At 47.9% G+C, this 20,062-nt stretch overlaps 1 long non-coding RNA gene across 1 annotated transcript in view; it reads left to right on the top strand.

Annotated features, from left to right (window-relative positions):
• Positions 1–20,062, top strand: part of LOC309662893 — a 188,716-nt gene that overhangs the window by 30,062 nt on the left and 138,592 nt on the right. The gene's annotated exons all lie outside the window — the stretch shown is intronic.

The following is a 20,062-nucleotide window of genomic DNA, read 5'->3' as shown; positions in this document are numbered from 1 at the left end:
GCCGGGCGCGGGGTGGGGCGGGGGGGAACGCCAACTTGTCCCGCATGGGGGCCGGCGGTTCCCTCCCTCCGGGGTCAGGCCGGCGGCCTGGGGCGCCCGCACGCTCCGTCCGCCTCCGGGGCTTTGGAGGGGCAGGTCCCCAAGTGTCTCTCGGGCTTGGGCTGGGGTGCGGCGCGCTCCCTGCAGGCTGCACAATACCCCGTTTTGGCTGCTCCCCAAAGTGCCGGCGCGTTGGGGGCGGGCGGAGGCTGGGGGGCTCCTTTGTTTCGGGGCGGGGGAGGCGGCCGGCAAGTTTGGGGAAGCGCTCGATTTGTCCCCCGGTGCCCCTTTGTCTGCCCAACCCGGGGTTGGCTGGACGGACGTGCGCCGCCGCGGGATCCCCCGTGGGGGGAGGGGAGCCCCATTCATCCCCGGGCGCGGGCCGGCCAGCCCCGGGCCGGCTGGAAGCGCGGCGGCGCGGGCCCTGGGCGGCTCAGTTCTTGAGCCGCAGAAACCGTCAAGGAAGTCGGGAGCTCCCCAGCCCGGGCGAGGAGTGCGGGCTGGGGGCGACTTCGGCGGACGGGGGGCGTCCCTGGTCGGGCCGGGTCTGCGGAGAGCGGCCTGGGGAGGCTGCAGACCTGTTGCTCCCGGGCTGGGGGGAGGGGTGCCCCCAGATTCGCGTCCTGGGCGCTGCTCCCCAGGGGGACCTTGCCCACGGGGGCCGGTGTTCGGAACGGGGTGGGGCGCGCCTTCGGGGGTCGCCGGAGGTCGCCGGGTCCTTGACAGTTGGGGGCTGCCAGAGGCCCGCGGGCGCTGGGTTAGGGCCTGCCCTTCACGTGCGCTGTCCGTGCGCGGTGAGGCCCGCGCGGGGGCTCGTTCTTAGCACGGCCTCGCATTCTCCGAGCCCCTCGCTTTGGAAATTCCACAAAGTTAGAGTCGGAGGTGGGGTGTTTTTTTTTTTTTCCTTCTTTCTTTTCTGTCGCTGATGTTGTAGAGCAGAACCCCAAAAGAAACAGAAACCCATGCCCTATTCCTTGTGCCACGGTTTCTGCTTTGCTTTGTCACATGTGGTTTGACCTGACTGCTGGATGTTTTTCTCTCCAGGCGCGCCGCCTGGGTCCCTGGGTTAACCTGAAAGGGGAGGGGCGGGACTCCAGCCTGGGAGGGGGAGGGGAGCGCCACTCCTCCGTCCTGAACGGTGGCCTCGGTGTAGGAAATTGCCCAGGACGATTTTATGAAAAGTTTACAACTAGTCATTCCTAGGAAAGACGCGATGGGTGGGAGGGGGGCGCGAATGTTGAGTATGGAACAGTTGAGACGTGAAGATGACTCTTTTATGTTTAGGGATGTTAATATCTCAAACGTACGGCAGATTTTCGTGGAAAACCCCCCAGCTGGATGATGAATCCAGGGATGAAAGTTGAAGTGCATCACTTGACCCACTTATTAAGATAGCCCCTTAAGGATATTCTAGACCTGAAGGGAACACACACCTGTGGGACGAAAATGGAGACTTCAGGTGTTGATTTGGTGTTGTGCACAGCAGGGTGTGTGTCATTGGATCTTCTGAGGTTGGCTCTTTTTGTGCTTCTGTCCAGGGCTTAAGTCACTCTGGGAATTGTCAACACCCCTCATTTAAATTTCACACCTTGACCCTTAAATCTCCCAAAGCTCACCCCTCCTGAAAGTTTGGGTGTTTAAATGAAGTGTGTGGTATCCTAGTTGGTCTCGAATCTCACCTTTAACCATGGGAGTGTCAGTTTTCTCATCTGTGTGATGGCATCATGAGTCTACCTGGGTGAGCTGTTAGGAGGGTTTCAGCGCTAGCCAGCAGAAAGAGGAATAGAGCCCGAGTCCAGCTCCATCAGGACACCTAACGCTTTGCTAGAAAAGCAGCCTTTGTCCCCGTTTGGCCTGAACTAGTGAAAGGGCCCACCCTGTTGTTCTGCTCTACCGTTGACCTTCAAGTCCTGTAACTTTTCTGAGTGTCGTTTTCTGTATGTAAAAATAAAAACGGGAACTGAAATCGTGGTGCTCATTGGGTAGTGCAAGGACAGAAAGAGGGAATGTACGTGTAATTTTTTTGAAAACTACAACGCTGCCTGTAAGTTTTAGTTGTTATGGTATTGTGCAGGTAGAGTAGTTTTCCTAATGTTACTCTAATGCCATGCAGTGAGGATTTTACAGGCACTTAATGCCCTGTGTGCAGCAATTATTTTCATTCTACTTCAGAGGACACTGACTTGTTAATATATGGTGGAGGGAGGATTGTTTGATTCCGAAAGCCCAGCTCTTAAGCTTGGTGTTATTTTGCCTTCCTGTGTATACATAGTGTGAATCTTCCCACTTGGAGACAAGCTCGTTAAATTACACACACACACACACACACACACACACACACACACACACACACACACACCATTTCTCTTTCTCTCTCTCTCTCTCTCTTTCTCTCCCTCTCCCACACAGAAGAACCTACATTGAAATCTGTTTGTACACCTAGATGAATCTCAGCAGAAATCATGAAATGTCCACCACAGTGGAAAGATTGTTTTCATCTGTAGCTTAATTATCTGGTGTGGCAGCCACTAGCCAACATGGGCATATTTAGATTCAAATTAACTAAGATTCAGTAACAATTCTGTTGTTACTAAAATAAACAATTCTGTTCTTTCAGTGCTCTACCCATAATTCACATACCCAATAGATGTGTGTAACTAGTGGCCGCCATATTGGGACAGCGCAGAACTTGCAGAATGTTCTATTGGAAGGCGATTCTCTATAGTTACTGCAAGTAAGGATTGATAAAGAAGGCAGTAAAGAGAGTTAGTTTACTTTTTGTGGGAGGAGGGGAGAGGCTGTAAGAGTTTGAAATAATTTACTGGTAGACTTTTAAAAAAAAAAAAGGTAGGCCCATTTCAGCTAGCAGGTGACCTAGGAAAGTGATTTCAGTGAGGTTGACAGCTGTGGTTTTTTAGATTGAGGTGGTTTGGATCACTTTTGAATTAGAAAACCAGAACTCCAAGCTGGAGTCTCTCACTGAGTATTTAACCTTGGACACGGCATTTAGTGTCTTTGTGCCTCAGTTTCCCCATGTGAAAAATGGCATAGCCAGTCCCCATGTTGCCTGCCTTTGAGTGTGTCGTGGCGAACATCTCTTGGGATGGTGGGGAGCCCAAGGTGTGACCGTCAGTGAAGCCCCTCGTAGGTGATTTAGAGGCCTTAGGTGATGTAGAGGCCTTATCTGATATGTTTAAAGCGGTGTTCGCCATGGGCTACCTACCCCTCCCCCCAAGTTTATGTCTTAAGTTTTAAGGTTTAATTTCTTGAGGGTCAAATCTTCTCTTATTAAAAGACTGATCAGGAATCCTTCCAACAAAGTGAGGCTTAACAATAGTCAAAGTATTTTTTAAAAGCGGCTGAGTGCTGGCCGTTTCCTGTATACTGGTCCCTGAGTCAGGATGTTATTTTTATTACTTAGTTGGTGTGTTCTTTGCATAGTCTTTTGTATTTTTTTATAGCAACGTATTAGAAATTTTATTTGTGGTTGGGGGGAAAAACCCAGTTTTGCATCTGTGAGAGAGGTGACTTCCCAGATCCCCCTCTGCCATTTGTCCTCACTCTTGCTTTCTCTCAGGACTGCTGTGACCTGTCAAGCTTTTGAGACACCTGGGATATCCATGATTCTCTTCCAGAGGCGGGCAATGGGTTCCTGCAGAGGGAAGCCAGGCCCACAAGAGCCATCTCATGTAGGTCCTGAGTGTCAGGAATTCAGACCCTTCATCAGTTACCTATTGGGAGGGAGGACCCCACACCCCAACCCTGAGGCTGCCCCCTCCTTGAGCTTTCCGCCAGGTGTCTGGGTCTTGGGCTCTGCACACGTGGTTATTGCCAGGCCTGACCCGGGCCAGAGGACAAGCACGATCACTCTGCCCTGTGAGGCGAGACTGTCCCAGGTGTGGTGTCCCCGGATACCTTGCATTTGCCTCCTTTTTCTCCCTTAAAAAAGAAGAGTACGTGACTTCCAATAAGTTGTTAATCTTTCACCACCCAAGACGTTTAAAAAATAGTTTCAATCAGGAAGCAAGACTAAAGTCATTTTGTAAACTTTTTTGTTTTTTAAGTTGGAAAGATAAACTTTTTTTTTTTTTTCCATACCTATTTTTAGCGTGAAGGAAGTAACTGGCCTCGTGAGTGGAGACTGGATGTGAGTTTCTCCCTCGGGTCTTGCCCTCCTTGGCCCTCCCTCCTGTCCATCCTTTCCATGGGGCTCGACCAACTGGATGGCCCCGGCCACGTGAGTAGAGCGAGACCCAGCAACCAAAATAAACGCTGGATGTGGGAAGGGACAAACAGTCAACATGTTTGTAGAGGGAAAGAGAGCCTGCTGTGAGAAAATGAGTTTAAAACCTCAGGGGAAAAACGCAGTCATTAAGGAATGTGCTCCCCGGGAACTTGACCATGGAGGTGGCCGCCTCCTGCAAAGCACTTCTGTGCATTATCGCCGTCGTCAAATATTTATTGAGAATCCACTGCCTGATTGAAGATTGCAGATGTGAACTGGAAGCCATTGAAAAGTTAAATTGGAGCAAATTTAAACTTGGAAACAGAGGAGAGAGTATTTTCTTCTGATGGAGGAAGTTGGGTACCGTTTCCATGGCTTTGGTTTGTTCTTGGTAGTTGGGAAGGAAGAGGTGGAGATGGAGCGTGTGACTCGCAGGTTCGAGAGAAAGGGACGTCGTAGGGACGAAGGTAGCGGAGATGGTGGCTTACTGGAACCGTGTTTTCAGCGTTGAGCTCTAGAAGCTTGTGGTCAGCCCATGGTTCTCAGGGCAGTTTTGTCCCCTACCGTCAAGCAGCTTTTGGCAATATCTGGAGACGTGTGGTTGTCACAAGTTGGGGGAGGGGGACGGTGATGCTCCTGGCATCCGGGGGGGCGGGGGGGGGGGTCCGTGGATGCTGCGTAACATCCCACAGTGCACGGGACAGACCCACCCCAGAGAGCGACCCGGTGCTTAATGGCCGTGATGCCAGGGTGGAGACACCAGCCCTGAGTTCTGCTGTCAGCCGTGCAGTCCTGTCTTGAGCAAGGTCCACGGGCAGCTGGATGTCAAGATAGGTATCCGGCGCTGTGGTTCTCACGGCTCCGGCTCCCGTAGGCCGTTTTGGGATACATTAGGAAGTAAATGAGAAGGGAAAGGAGGAGGTGGGAAGTGGATGGCGGGAGCGGCGCAAGGCCAGGAGGTGTTGGGGGCGGGGGGGCGGCTGCGAGTCGCCTGAGCTCTGTCTCAACTCGAGTATTTTAGAGCCCCGATGCCAGCGCGCCTGCAGGGCTCCTTCCTGCTGGTTTTGCGGATGTCATTGCAGATTTAGCGGGTCTCACCTTTGGTCGGCTTCTTGGGACTTGGGTATTTATCAGGGGAACACCTGGTACCTGTCTGCTGTTTTCGGACCCTCTCTGTGCCCAGCGAGATGTCGGTTAACCTGGACTTGGGGTAACCTCCACCGCCGTGCTTGGGAGGGCGGGCGGACACATCAGTGTGGGAGGCGTTTGCGGCCTGCAGGACTCTGGATGCTGTTTCAGGCCCTGTCCTCTCCTGTGAGTAGTTGATTCGTGAACGGCTGGGGGCAGCTGGGTGCGGACCTGCAGTGGGGCCCTCTCCCACGAATGGGCACTGCTGGCGCCTGGAGTCTGGTCCTCCTGAGCCAGCCCGTGGCCCCGTGGCCTGTGACCCCCCCCGCCCAAGAGGAGCGCCAAGCCCAGCCTGGTTGGGGGCCCTGTGGGCTCCTGGTGGTCATGGGGTCGGGGACACTTGGTTTGCAGCCAGCTCACCATGCACTGACCGCCTCTGGGCACATGTTACCTTCTCTGGCCTTAGTTTTCTTCTTGAGAGAGAAAGAAAATAAAATCTGTTTCTCAGGCTTGTATTAACAGAAGGAGGATTATTATCATGCTTGGAGCCCAGTGTCCTTAGGTTTTCCTCTACTCTGAAGTTGGGAATTGGTGTGGAAATATCCAATAATGACAGTAATAATATATCTTTTTTAGTTACGGTGGTCTCCATCAATTGCTTGCTTGCTTTTCTTAAGTTAAATTTCAGGGCTGGCATACGCACACAAACACACACACGTGCTGTATTCAGACACATATGTATTCTCTGTATATTTCCTAAATTTACTATGTGATAAATTATGAATTTCAGCATGCTTAAATTTCTGTAACCACCACCATCATCAGGATACCAAACAACTAAATTCCGTCACCCCAAAGGTGTCCGTGGTGCTTTCCCTCCATACTCCCCGCTCTCTCAGCCCCTAACTCGGGGCACCTGCCGATCAGCTCTGCTCTCCTGGTCTTGGTAATCACATTTTAACTCAGGATGAAATGCCTAATAGTGAATCTCTCCACTCTTCGAGCACCTTCCTTGACTCATGAATTTTATACTGTGGCACACTTGGGCCCATGTGTTTTTCTCAGAATGATTTTGCACTGTGGATATTATCAAAAGCAAGGAAAAGCCAAAACTTAGAGCTTCTTAATACTTGTAAGAAATCATAGTGAAAAAATATCGGCTATCTTGTTGGAGCTGCCTATAGGATTTGCACATTTCCTATGCCAGTTGATCCTTGCTGCCAAATCAGTTGAGATGGGACATTTTTGGATGCACTTTCAGAGACTGTTTCTGGAGCAGTACTATGTAAAATGCATCAGTAGGTTAGACTCATGTCTTTAGTTTCAAAAACAGGACACACATTAAGAGGCGTGGTTTTCCCAGTGGGTTGATAACGTGACCAAAAAGTACACTAAAAATATCCAGTTGTGTTTGCATTAGTTTGTTGTAGAAATAAATTCCTACGTCTGTGTTTCTATGTGGTTGTTCACCTGAATTTTACCTTGGGTCGTAATTTCACTATTTGTGATCAAATAAGGAATATCATGTTTTCTAGAGAATCCTTTGCCTGGCGTTTTGGTCACTTGTGTCCTGCCTTGTGTTGCCTGTCTGCTTGTGTGAAGTTGTTGAACCTGTGTGTGTCCTCACGTGTAGAGTGAAAGGCTTGATGAGCTGATCTTGAGGCCTCTCCTACCCCGTGTTTGCGGATTGTAATGTGGAAAAGGCACACGTTAAATGTTGCGTAGGCTCTTTTTTTTTTTTTTTTTTTTAACACTTTTGTAGGTTAAGGATTATGGTGGTTTTATATTAACTAGCAATTTGAGTAAACTATGTTCCATGCTTTAACTAACATTTTACCCATGATTGAAGTAAACAATATTCAACTTAACATTGCTAAGTTAGTTGCATGTTTTACTGTAAAAAAAGACCCCAGCAATTCAGAAGACACTTTGGGCTGTGGGGTGCCTCTGAATAACTCTTACGAGTGTTGTAGTTTCCCAGTTTCAGGAGACCCTGTAAAATAAGCACAAACAATGCTCACGGCAAAATTCATAGTGTTTATTCTTGAAGAGAGTGTCTCTGCCTTGAATTCCTGTCATTTTTTCCTATCGTGGTGGATGGAGCTTGAATACTGTAAAGAAAACATGAGAGTTTTTCTCTGCTTACTTCCCTTGAGCCTGGAACCCAGAATATGACCCGAGATAGCCAGCCCGGAGCACTTTCCTTTCTGGAACACTTAACACCAACCCCCAGGGAGAATACAGAGGCAGGAGGAGGTGAGGACTCTCCCCGCCCCTCCCCCCCCCCCCCCACCGCCCCACCGGCGTGATGATCACCTTCTCTCTCTCCAAGATGTTGAAGACTTTCCTCATGTCTACCGCAACCTGGACACCCAGCCTCATCCATGTTGGAGCAAGGCTAGAGGGACACTGTCCGCTTCTTGGGAGAGCTTGGCTCATACTATTATAGACTTGCCCGTTGTCATTGGGCTTTAGAGTTTGTGTGAACATCCGGTATCGAATTTGCAAACACTTCTGCTTGTTTAAACTTTCCAATAGATGGAAATTTGGGCAAAAGAAGCTTACTGTATGTGATGCCATTTTATTTCTTAAATCAGTAATAACAAATACTTTAATATGGTAAGACCACGTAAGTCATGATTGGGAACTGGAGAAAATTCTGTGTAACTGAGCAGTGCTTTTTGTTTCTAGTGCGTTGGGGTGATTTTTAGCCTTAGCTGGGTCAGCTCTACCCGTCGAGGTACCCTTCTTATCTTGACATCCGTTTGAAGATGAGAAATGAGAAAGTGGAGTTGGAGGGATGTTACCCCGTTCATATGATGCAGACATCTGTAGCACCGGTATGCAGACATAATTCTCAGCACCTATAAAGTTCCAGGTGGTTGCCGAGTTTTAGGCTGTATTTAGAAAAGCAGTTGAGCAGAGAACTGATGTCTCTACCATTTGATTCATTTGGGAGACAGAATAAACTTGGGTCCTTGCCTTAGGTTCTTTTCCCAGCAGAATCTTATCAGGCATTCTAATCCCTTGAAACTTGAATGCCAACTCTGTGTTGGTAAAGACTCAAGTATTCACAGTGATCAACGTAAAAACAAGGGTTGCCAGTCCCTGACAGTCACAGGTCAGTCTTGGGAGACGCGCTTTGGTTTAACTCCTAATTTGATTATGAAAAAATATCACATTAGGTTTGTATTTCTAAGATGCACGATGATTCTGTGCCAGTTTCAACAATTTCCAGAGATCTGTAGCGTAATTCTTCAAAAAGCCTTGCCAGGAGAAACAGCGTTGGAGGGGCACCCAGCTCAGAAGTTGGTGAAAATAAGAAGTAATGATCTCATGTGTCCAGTGCATGACAGAAACTGTTGTAGACCAGATGAGAACAAGGGGAGAGGCCTGTGGAAATTAGACTTGCCTGATAAATTTCATGGGCCTCCTAGTACATTTCCTTGACACCAATAGTCTCCATGTTTAGTTGGGGTAGAGGGTGACAGAAATGCCTTGTCTCAGGTTTTAATTCACAAAGTGGGCTCCCAAGTGGACTGCATATCCTCTGGCAGTGACAATGGGATTTACTGGAGTGCAGGAAGAAACTTAAGTTCTCTGTTTATGTATTTTTATTTAATAGTTACAAAATGTCTATTTGTGGTCTATGAAAAATGCATATAATGTTTGTTGTGTGTTATCTCTAGTTAATAGGTTACATGAGTTGGAGTTAATGCTTAAAAGGTTTTCACTGAGAGGGATATGCAATGAAAAAGCATCTAGAGATCACTGATGGGGTCCCCAGAGGTGACGAGGGGCTGATATTGAAGTCCCTGAATAAAGTGGGACACAGATGTATTCCCCTGCCACGATGTGTGTGTGTGTGTGTGTGTGTGTGTGTGTGTATACACACACATGTGTTGTGACTGAGATCTGCCAGCTTAAAGATTGGACATCCCTCCAGAGGCATAGCTATTAATGATGTGATTTGGGGAAGAAAGAACAACGTTGACAGGGTACTGGGCACGTTTTGGATCTACAGGATTGTGCGTGTTTTTAAAGCTGAAAAAATATTTGTGTTTCAGAACCAGATGACAATATCCCAGTTGCAGGTGCACGAGGAAACTTTGGAACAATGCTGTGCTTTTTAAGCATTTCATGACGCCGCAGTGTTTTCATAATCACTTAATTCTGTTTATAAATCAGCTGCTTTCATTGACGGATGCCCTCAGGGCTCCCCAAAACCAGACTTTTTGTCGAATACGTGATTCAAACTTTAAAAGATGTGAGAGAGCGCTGGAACTGGGTTGTGATAAAAGTCTCTGGGTGCCTTCAGTCTGGCTGTTTATTTGTTGTTGTTTTTTTCCAGAAATACATTTCATCCATCATGGTTGTCATTAAATCTTTTATTTTTTTACTTTTTGCATTTCACATTAGAGGCTTTTTAAAAGAGAAAACTGTCATTTTGGTTGATGCTGTATTACTGGTGTTACAGAGAGTAAATAAATACAAAAGTTACATTCACAACCCAGACCACATTGTGGGCTGTGGAGGTGAGACATAGGACTCACCTCCAAACTTCAGGTCTTTGGCTGAGGTCGTTTGCTGAGAATGGCTGAAGCTTTGGTTTTCATGACACTAAATGTCGACCGCAAGTAGTTCCAGGTTTCCACAGCAGCGTTTTTGTTTGTTTAATTTGAAATGATTGATACGTTAGCTTCGGTTTTGGTGTTTGTGCCTATTTTTCCCTTTGTGGATACTGAGTTTGCAGCGTAGCTTTGTATGTAAAGGGAAGCAGAGACCTGCACTGTGCATGCAGACGCCTGCAGCTAGCGATGGTCTTGTTCTCCATACCGTCCGGGCACCAGGAGCACACCTCATTTCACTCTCGTCAGGATCCACGTGGACATTCATTTGTCCTTTGGTAGAATAATATATTTATCTCCTACTTAAACAAAAAAAAGATTGCTTCTCTTTACAGTAATAATTCAGAAGGCACCTACTGTGAAGAGGGGAGAAGCAGGAAGTAGAAATTTTTTTTTTTTGTCTGTACCACGTGGCCTGCGGGATCTTAGTTCCCCCACCAGGGATCGAACCCAGGCCCTCGGCAGTGAAAGCACGGAGTTCCAACCACTGGACGGCCAGGGAATTCCCAGGAAGTAGAATTTTTTGACATCTCCATTATGCACCTTTGTCTCTGCTCTCCAGAGATCAGGACATTTAAGCTCCTGTAACAAATTTAGTTTTAATGAAAGTCTTGGGGAATGTCCTTTATCTGCCCCGTGCCTGCCCATCTAAGAGGAGGGAGAAATTACACAAAGTATTTTGCTTTTAGCCGGTTTCCTTGAGCCTTGTCCAAGTCCTGACTTCTTATTGCCAGCAGGTCAGCTAGACACTGGTCAATCGCTTCAGCTCTGGACAGGAATCTTTTTCTGTCTTTGTTGTTGATAATTTTCTAATAATTATTTAGAGCTCTTAGGATTTGCTCTCTTAACTTTCATGTGTAACATACAGCAGTGTTGATTATATTCACCATGCTGTACATTACATATTCCTAGTACTTATTTATCTTTATAACTGGGAGTTTGTACCGTTTCACTGCCTTCGTCCACTTCCACCTGCTCCCAGCCCCCTCCTCTGGTAAGCACAAATCTGATCTCTTTTTCTGTGACTTTGATTGTCTGTTTGATTGTTTTTGAAGTTTAATTGACCTACAACGCTGTGTCATTTCCAGGTGCACAACATAGTGATTCACTATGTCTGTACATTTCAAAATAATCACCACGGTAAGTCTAGCTACCATCTGTCACCATACAGAGATACGACATTATTACTGACTGTGTTCCGCACGCGGTACGTTTCATGCCCGTGACCCACTTACTGTGTAATGGAAGTTGGTCCCTCTTCATTTCCCTTTCCTGTTCACTCATCCCTCACCCGTCTTGGGAGGGGTGATCGCACACTCAGCGTTGGCCCGCAGTGCAGAATTTCAGGCTGGTTGAAGGATGGGCCCCCGAGGAGTGCGATGAGCTCAGAATCCGCGTAGGCGCGGGGAGCTGGAGTGCAGTCTGCGGTTCTGCACGGCTGCCCCACGAAGTAGCCGGAGTCCCGCTGGTTTCCAGGGCTGAGACACGCCACCCTCGGTCGTGGGTGCTGCATTTCCTCGGCTGTTGACAGGGAAGAAGAGCAAGAAGGGCTTAGGAGGCTGTGGGTGAAAACTGGTAGGAAACCTCCGTTCCAGATGCTTTTCCTCTCCAAAACGTGGATGAACAGGTTAATGTCTAGAAACACACCACATGGAGGCGTAAACACAACCCAGGACAGAATAGAAAACCTCGTAAACGTGAGGGAAAGCATTTATGAATTCCTCGACTTAAAAGGGTAATTTTGAAAAGCGAACATGAGAAGGATCCTGTTTATCGTTGTCTTTCAAATGAACACATGTCGATAAGAAGCCAGATGTTATTTTAATGGAATGAGGTGGTCTTTTCTCTCATCTTGGCTCCTCTTCTTTTGTTAAACAAGTAGCTTCTGGGTCTGCTTGACCTTGTGGGGTCACCAAGTTCAGAAAACTTTTTTATTAATGATTTTTTTCTGTACTCAAGTTTGCCTGCTTCTTAATAAATTGGCAGAAATTAAGAGTTTCCTTAAATTTTGCCAGCAGGATTTAGAAGCAGTTAAAGCATATTCAGTCATTACATTTGAAATTGTTGTCTGGGTAAATTATAGTTTAAAATTCAATGTATACTAAATCTTACACTTTAATGAACAGACCACATCACATATTTTTATGTTCTTAAATTATCCATGGCTTTAAAGTGGTAAAACAGTGCTCTTTTTTTAAAGTATTGCATGTTTCCTTTTTTCCCCACTACCCCTTCAAAAGTATTTACATTTTTCTTTCAGAATAAAGTGAGAAAATCCTGCTGGTCTCTCAATTTTAAGGAGTAGTACTTGTCTTTCCATCACAAATATGCGTGTTTCTGGCTTGACTTCAACCCGTGAAATCTTAACATGTAACAGGAGGAAGACATTTCTGGATTTGTTCCAAAATACATCTGTTTTTTCAATGGCACATTTTACCCTTTCACCTTAATTCATACCTTCTCATCGTATTTGTAGATGTATTCAATTAGAAACAGCTCCCCTTCTCAAACAATGGAATGTTTCACATTAAAGATTAAACACAGTCACTGTAAGAGCATTTTCCCTGGGCTGTTTGTAAAGCGGTCCCATAGGCAATCAGCAGGTAACCCTGGAGCCGGGACGGGCGTGTTGATGTGAGCACGTTGCCGGCTGGGCTGGTGAACTGGATGAGGAGCAGGAGAGGCCCAGGGGGTACCCCAGATCCCCCTGAGGGGTGAGGCCTCACTGATCCGCTACCCTCCTCCCCGCCCTGGCTCTGCTGGGCTCAGAGCAGTGTCACCTGCTGCCCCCACACATCTCCCCTGGGCCGTCGCGTAGGATCGTAGGATCGGCGCGCCTAAAAGATTATTTACCTCTGTTTCCGCCTCTCCCACCCCCTGCCAGAACTGCCCCAGCGCTGGCCACTGTTCTTAATTTGGGAATAATAATAGTGTGGATTTAACAACGGCATCGTGAGATCCAAGGTAAAAAAGCCTTTGGGCCCGGCGGGCTTCCTGATCTTCATCTTTCTGCTCCACCTGTGTGCCCACCTCTGCCCCAGCCCCCAGGAGCTTTACAGATTTTTCTGGTGCCCAATTCCTACCTCATAGAGACAGGTTGAATTGGCCTGGGTGCGGCCCAGTTTTAAAAACGATAGTGTGCATTGCATGCTTGGGATGTATGAGGAGTTCTGTTGGGTACTGCGTATTCACTCTCTCAGGAAATCCTAATGATGGCCTTCATGTCATATTATCCCATTATACAGGTGAGAAAAGAGAGGCGTAGAGAAAAAAGCGGAGTTCCACCCAAACACACGAGGGCCCGGGGCGAGACCAACCTTGAAAGCTCTTCCCTTCTGCTTTTTCTGTCCATACCTCGGAGCGAGAGCAGGGCCTGGCACAGAGCATGGCATAGCGTGTATTAATTAGTCTGCGAGGGCTGCCGTAACAAAGTGCCACAGACAGGGTGGGGCAGGCTTCAAAACGTTTATTCCTCCCTGTGCTGGAGGCTGGAATGTGAGATCCAGGTGTGGGCAGGGCTAGTTCCTCCTGAGGCCTCTCTCCTGGGCGTGTAGACGGCCGTCTCCTCCCTGTGTCCTCACGTGGTTGTCCCTCTGTGTGTGTCTGTGTCCTCATCTCCTCTTCTTACAAGGACACCAGTCCTCTTGGAGTAGGACCCACCCTAGTGACCTCATTTAACTTAATCATCCCTTTAAAGACCTGTCTTCAAATACAGCCAGATTCTGAGGTCCTGGGAGGTTGGGGCTTCAGCATCTGAGCTTTGGGGAGACACGGTTCAGCTCTAATAGCGTGAACACTTGACACAGGTGTGTCGGATATGGGAGAGCGTGTTTCCTTTCTGCGTCCTTTGGGATGGTTTTCTCTACCTTCTTATTTTGTAACCATGCATTCCCTTCCCCCTCCCCTCTGGTTTTTCAGAGAAACCTTATGGTCCTTAACGGTGTCTAAATGAAATTTTGTAAATGTCAGTGCTACACTTCAGAGAAATGTTCTGATGTTAGGGAGATAAATTGGGAAGACAGTTTTTGCGAAGCTTTGGTTTCCTTCTCAGTGAAAATCTTCAATGAAAAGACATACTTCCCTTTTTCCCGGTGTTGAGAAAATGCAGTTTTCAAGTTCTAAGCACAAAGAAAACCGTCAGATTGCTCTGGACTCCTCTGTGGACATTCCTGATGCGTGTTAGGCGGCACTAAGGCCAGCGCAATTTCCAAGGCAAAAAAGGGACTGCCTCGAACACGGTAGACCCAGAGTAAGGACAGAGTGATGCTTGGTGGTATTTTGAAAACATGAGGGATGCTGAATTACCAGGCCAGAAGGGTCAAGTTGCCAGAAATTCCGACCTGGTCACTGGCTCTGCTTGTGGCTGTCGTACTTGGTGCTCCTGGGAGAGGAGGGCAGCACCCAGCAGACCCCTCTGGCTGTGGTTGAGTTCAGCCCAGATCCGTGCTTCGTGTATCACTGGCTTAGAGGTCAGCAGACCCATCATTAAGGGGTGTCATTAATGCTGAGTGCTTAGTATTCATGAACGGCGTGCTTTGTATTCTCTTTGTGTGGGTGTAAATAGATAGACTAGTCTCTGTATAAAGTTCTGTAGCCAGGCGTACCTCTGTACATTCCTACTGTGAAAAGACTATTTAGAGCGAGCTGTTTGAATGGAATCATGGGTGTGGGAGGATTACAGTGATGTACATTTAACAGACCAGCAGTAGAGTATCGGTGACAAAGATTGGTGAAATTGAGGTGGGGGGCATGAATGTTTAAGGTCATATGATTTGTTCCCTAAACGTTTATGAATAATTCACTCTACACTAGAATGGCTTGAAATTGATCAGCCTGAATTAGCCAGCGAGCGCCTTGGCACCCATATTATACCAGTCAGATACCCAGTTGTGCCGTGATCTTTCATGAAGTCTGACAGCTTGAAGTGCACAGCAACAGGCATTCTTATCCCATGATGAGTTCAGTCCACGCCCTCTATGTTTTAAAGTACCTTACAAGCAGGTATTATGATAGTTATTAAGTGGCTGTTACATAAAAGCTATCAGATTTTAAGTGTATTGGACAATTCTTGTTTGGCCAAGCATTGGAATTGAGCACTTTTATCATGTGGTGGTGGTGTCGTACTGCCAATACCCTGGAAACTTAAATAAGTTCTGTTTGGTACACACAGGTAATAATTGAGAAATAATTTCCACGGAACCCGCGTATAAACGTTGACCCAGCAGCCTCTTTAGCGTTGGTGTAAAATCAAAGCACAGCTCATTCTAAAAAGGCGAGGGCGCATCTTCTAAATGGGGCGCTTCCTGACCTCTGTGGTGCATTTAACCTCAGCGGGAAGGGAGTGGAGCTACAGACCGAGAAGTGACGTGGAGGTCACAGACTGCTAATTGAATTTTCACGATAAAGACACTTTCCAGCTATTGGATTGAGGCGATGACTTTAATTTCTCTTCTGCTTGAAGGATGAGAGCCATCTCCCTTTAACAGAAACTGAACTGCAGAATCTGTTCCCAAACATCTTTCTCTTATTTGGATTATTCCTGGAGTGGTTTTGAGGCTCTGCGTTGCTGCTGTTCCTTTTTCAGTCTTGAAGTAATTACTCAAAGGTCAGTCCTAATTCCTTCCAGAGTTACCGAAGGCTTTTGATGTAATCATTTGGAGCGCGGTTCTGTGTGGCCGGTATTTATTGAGCGCTCACTTGGAGCGAAGCACAGCGTGGTGGCCAGGTGGGGCGTCTCAGGGATCTTGGTCCTTACCGTTGAGGCGTGTACTGTCTTGCGTGATCTGTGTATGTTGGTTTCAGAAATGTCGTCGCATTCTTGTTTGGCTGTATTAAAGAGTTTGCTGTTAGAGGCAGTTTTGCTTCCTATTGTACCTCACTCTCCAGCACTGTGTTGGCATATAGTAGGTGCTTACTAAGTACCTGTGGAGTGAGTGGGAGAATGACCTTGACCTGCCTGCAGTCTGCACTGTGTCGTGAAAGGCTTCGGCTGTGTTGAGGAGCATTAACCCCTGATGCTTGTTAATTGATGCTGGTCTTGACATTGATGACTACCCAGACACCTGAGAGCTTTGAATCTGCTCAGGGGTGATTTGTCTTAGTCCCTTCGTGCTGCTAGAACAAAATAGCGTAAGCTGGCTGGCTTATAAACCGCAGAAATTTATTTCTCACAGTTCTGGAGGCTGGAAGTCCAGCATCATGGTGCAGGCAGATTTGGTGGCTGGTGAGAACCTGCTTCCTGGTTCACAGATGGTCATTTCCTTGCTGTGTCCCCACCGGTGGAAGGGCTGAGGGAGCTCTCTGGGGTCTCATGTATAAGGGCACTACTGCTGTTCTTGAGGACTCCGCTCTCACGACCTAATCACCTCCCAAAGGCCCCACCTCCAGATATTGTCACACTGGGGAGTAGGTTTCCACGTCTGAATTTTGGGGGACACAAACGTTCAGTCCATAGCAGTGATCATATAAAAATAGGTGACTTTGGTGATGGCCTATGGGGTATGCCCTCTCCTGAGAGGCACTCCCAGTAGACAGAGGAATGGAACCGGTTCTCTGATTCACAGGTCAGACAAGGAATTGTGCAGCCCTGCTGTGGTGGTGCTTAGTGGTGATCAAGGTGAGAACAGCTCAAATTCTGCTTCTGATGCCCCCGTGGAGATGAGAGTTCTCATTCTTTCTTTGTGTGGGCAGGTGCATTTTACTTTAATCTTTTTAATTGAGGTATAGTTGAGTTACAATATTGTATAAGTTGAGAGTTGTCATTCTTTAAGAAAACCTTCGTTGAGCAACTGTAGCATATCAGGAATAACTTGTTCTCGGTGTCTTGGGGAGATGGCACGATAGGTTAGGGAAGCTTGGGTTAGTGGCAGCCCAGGAAGGTCACTGTAACCGGAGACAGTGATCTTTGCAAACGTGGTGGCGTTTGCACGGGGCTCTGCACGTGTGATGGATCTGGGCAAGGATCACTAGACAGTGTGGTCACAGCCCGGTGGCAGGACAAGGAGGGTGGCACGGAGTGGGCCATTTTGGTGGTGCTCAAAGGTGTTTGAAGGGGAGAGGGAGCTGGGACTTTCAGAGGGTGGGTTGGGGTATTGAAGGCCCACCCTTCCTACTCTATGGAAAGAGAGGAGACCACCAAGTGTTGTCTTTTTGGACAGAGAAGGGACACATCAAAAACTGTACCTAAGAAAAAATGATCTGAGAGTACCATGTAGATCGAGCTGGCGCCCTGTGTCCCACGGGCCAGATCCCTGTACACCTCCACCCTGCCCCCAAGCTAAGAGCGCTTTTTGCATTTTAAAGAGTAGTGAAAGAAGGGTAAAGAGCAATATACAGCACAGACGGCCTGTGATCTGCAAAGCCTGCGAAGTTTATTACCTGGCCTTTCTCCGAAGTAGTTTGCCTAGCCCTGTTGGATTGGAAAGGAGAGGACAACCTGGCTTTCCCTATACTAAGAGCAAGTTGAGCTTGTCTGTAGACTAAGGGTAGGGGGTCCTTTGGAATTATGGATACGGAGAGGTAAGAGATGAGGATGGAGAGGGGCCCAGAACAGGCAGGAGAGGATGGAATCAAGAAGTGTTGGCGGGATTAACTTTGGGAAGGTAAAGGCTAATTCTTCCTTTGAGACAGTGGGAGGGAAGATGAGCTCTTGGGTGGGGAGGAGAGAAGTGGAGACTCTGCAGAAGTCTAGGTGCAGCGTGACCTGCCTGCACTGGGTTAGGGAGCTGGCCCTTGAGCAACGTAGAGCATTCTGGAATGTGTGCTGGAAAGAACAAAGTCCGGAGGCAGTTAGCATTTGGCTTATGTGGGTGAAAGGTCACATGTCGCGTTACATTGTGATTTCTCTTTAAACTGTGTGTTCCTCCGCCATCCTAGGAAGCGTTAGCTGCCAAGAATGTCTTGATAATTTTTATTTATCAGCACTCAGACCAAGTGCCTGGCACCAAGATGAATGGTGTTCAGCAATGCTTGCTGAATGAATGAATGAATGAATGAATGCACGCTGGATTGCACAGTGGGCTGGTTCAATATGGGAATGTAGCTTTTCCGAGGTACCAGTCAGGCCAGTTCCGTAGTCCAGGGAAACGTGGTCAGCAGCCACTAACCCATGTTAGCCACTCACTTTCTGCAGGGGCGGAAACCTTCAGTGATCTGTGCTGGCACGTGGTAGCCGTTCAGGTGAGGCCGGTGAGCACCTGAGATGGGGCTCGTGGGACAGAAGAATTGAACTTTAAATTTCGTTTACCTTTTTTATTGTGATAAAACAAATACAACAAAATTTACCGTTTTAACCATTCTGAAATGTAGACTTCTGTGGCTTTAACTACGTTCACATGGTTGTACAGCCGTCCATCTCCAGAACTTTTCCATCTGCCCAAATGGAAACTCTCTCCCCATTAAACAATGATTCCCCTTCCTCCCCTCCCCCAGCCCCTGATAACCTCTATTCTGCTGTCTGTCTCTATGGATTTGACTACTCTGGGTGACTCATGAGTGGAATCATGCAGAATTCATCCTTTTGTGATGGGCTTGTTTCACTTGGCATCATGTCCTTGAGGATCATTCCGTGTTGGAGCATTTGTCAGACTTCCCTTTTAAAGCCTGAGTCAGGGACTTCCCTGGTGGAGCAATGGTTAAGAATCCGCCTGCCAATGCAGGGGACATGGGTTCGAGCCCTCGTTCGGGAAGATCCCACATGCCGCGGAGCAATGCTCCACAACAGGAGAAGCCACTGCGAAGAGAAGCCCGCGCACCGCAAGAAAGAGTAGCCCCCGCTCGCCGCAACTAGAGAAAGCCCACGCGCAGCAACGAAGACCCAGCGCAGCCAAAGAAAGAGAGAGACAGAGAGAGAGAGAGCGAGCAAGCCTGAGTCATATTCCGTTGTGGGTATAAGTCATATTTTTTCTATCCATTCATCTGTTGATAGACACTTGGGTTATCGCTCCCTTTTGACTACTCTGAATAGTGCTGCTATGAACTTAAATTCAATTTATACTTAAAAAGTTTGCAGAGGCACATGGGGGCTTGTGGCACCGCTCGTGGGAGAGGTGGGTGGCACGGTAGAACTTGCAGCATTGAAGACTTTGGAAGGGACGTGATTCTCTGTGACCACGAGCAGCTTCAAGATGTGCCCCCGTTCGAGGTGGTGGGAGCGCATCTGTGCAGCTGAGATCAGGTCACTGACATTGAGGGCCATGGAGAGGTCGGGACGCTGACTCGAGGAGTTTAAGTGTTAACCACTGGCGCATCTGTGCTGTTTGGTGTCTGAGGGTTCCGTTAATTATTTAAACATAATGATGTATGGAGATTGATTTATTTTGTCTGGATTTTGTTCTGTTTTGTTTTTCCTCCCTCAAGGGTCCTGTCTTCGTGACAGTCATGCTGCTCTCTTAGTTTTAATAATTTCTGCCTGGTTTATGTGACTTTTCTTATAGTAAAGCGTTGACGGGAGCGTCCAGCTCTGTCTTATGTATCAGTTTCCTCAATGGTATTTGTTCTTATATTTTTTGTGTCACGTGTCCAGACCCCAGAGCACGTCTGTTATCTACCAATGAACCTTTGGCGGGTAGAGGTGGCCAGGGGAGAAGTTGCATGCTTGGATGCCGAGGTGTGGGTGCACCTTTGCGAGAGGCAGGTGCGGGGCTGCTGCCGTCAGCGCCGGCTAGGGCGGAGGACGGCGGGCAGGTGGAGCGCGTGGTGGTCCTGGGCTGCCGACGCTCAGGGAACATGGTGCTGGAACGGGAGGGCCGAGGAGGGGCAGGGTAGAGTTCAGGTTGAAGGGGACTGACAAGAGGGAATTAGGGTGTTGATTTTCTTACCCTTCACGGGCCTTTGAGTGGCTGCAACGAGGAAGAGGAGAGATTGTGTTTGGGGATGAAGAGGAATGTTTGGGCACGTGTGAACTTGTTTAAAGGCACAAGCCCTTCTTGTGACCTTCGTCACGATACTGTGGTCCCACGAAGGTCGTAGGTGTCCTGGAAGTTGCGTGGTCTGGGAGTGACTTGGATCAGGGTGGAATGAGGCTCCTCCACTGAATGGGTGT

The sequence above is a fragment of the Balaenoptera physalus genome (assembly GCF_965194825.1).
Source record: "Balaenoptera physalus genome assembly, chromosome: 6".
Classification (NCBI taxonomy): domain Eukaryota; kingdom Metazoa; phylum Chordata; class Mammalia; order Artiodactyla; family Balaenopteridae; genus Balaenoptera; species Balaenoptera physalus.
The sequence above is the reverse complement of the archived record's forward strand: the minus strand, read 5'-3'. Positions and strand labels throughout refer to the sequence as shown.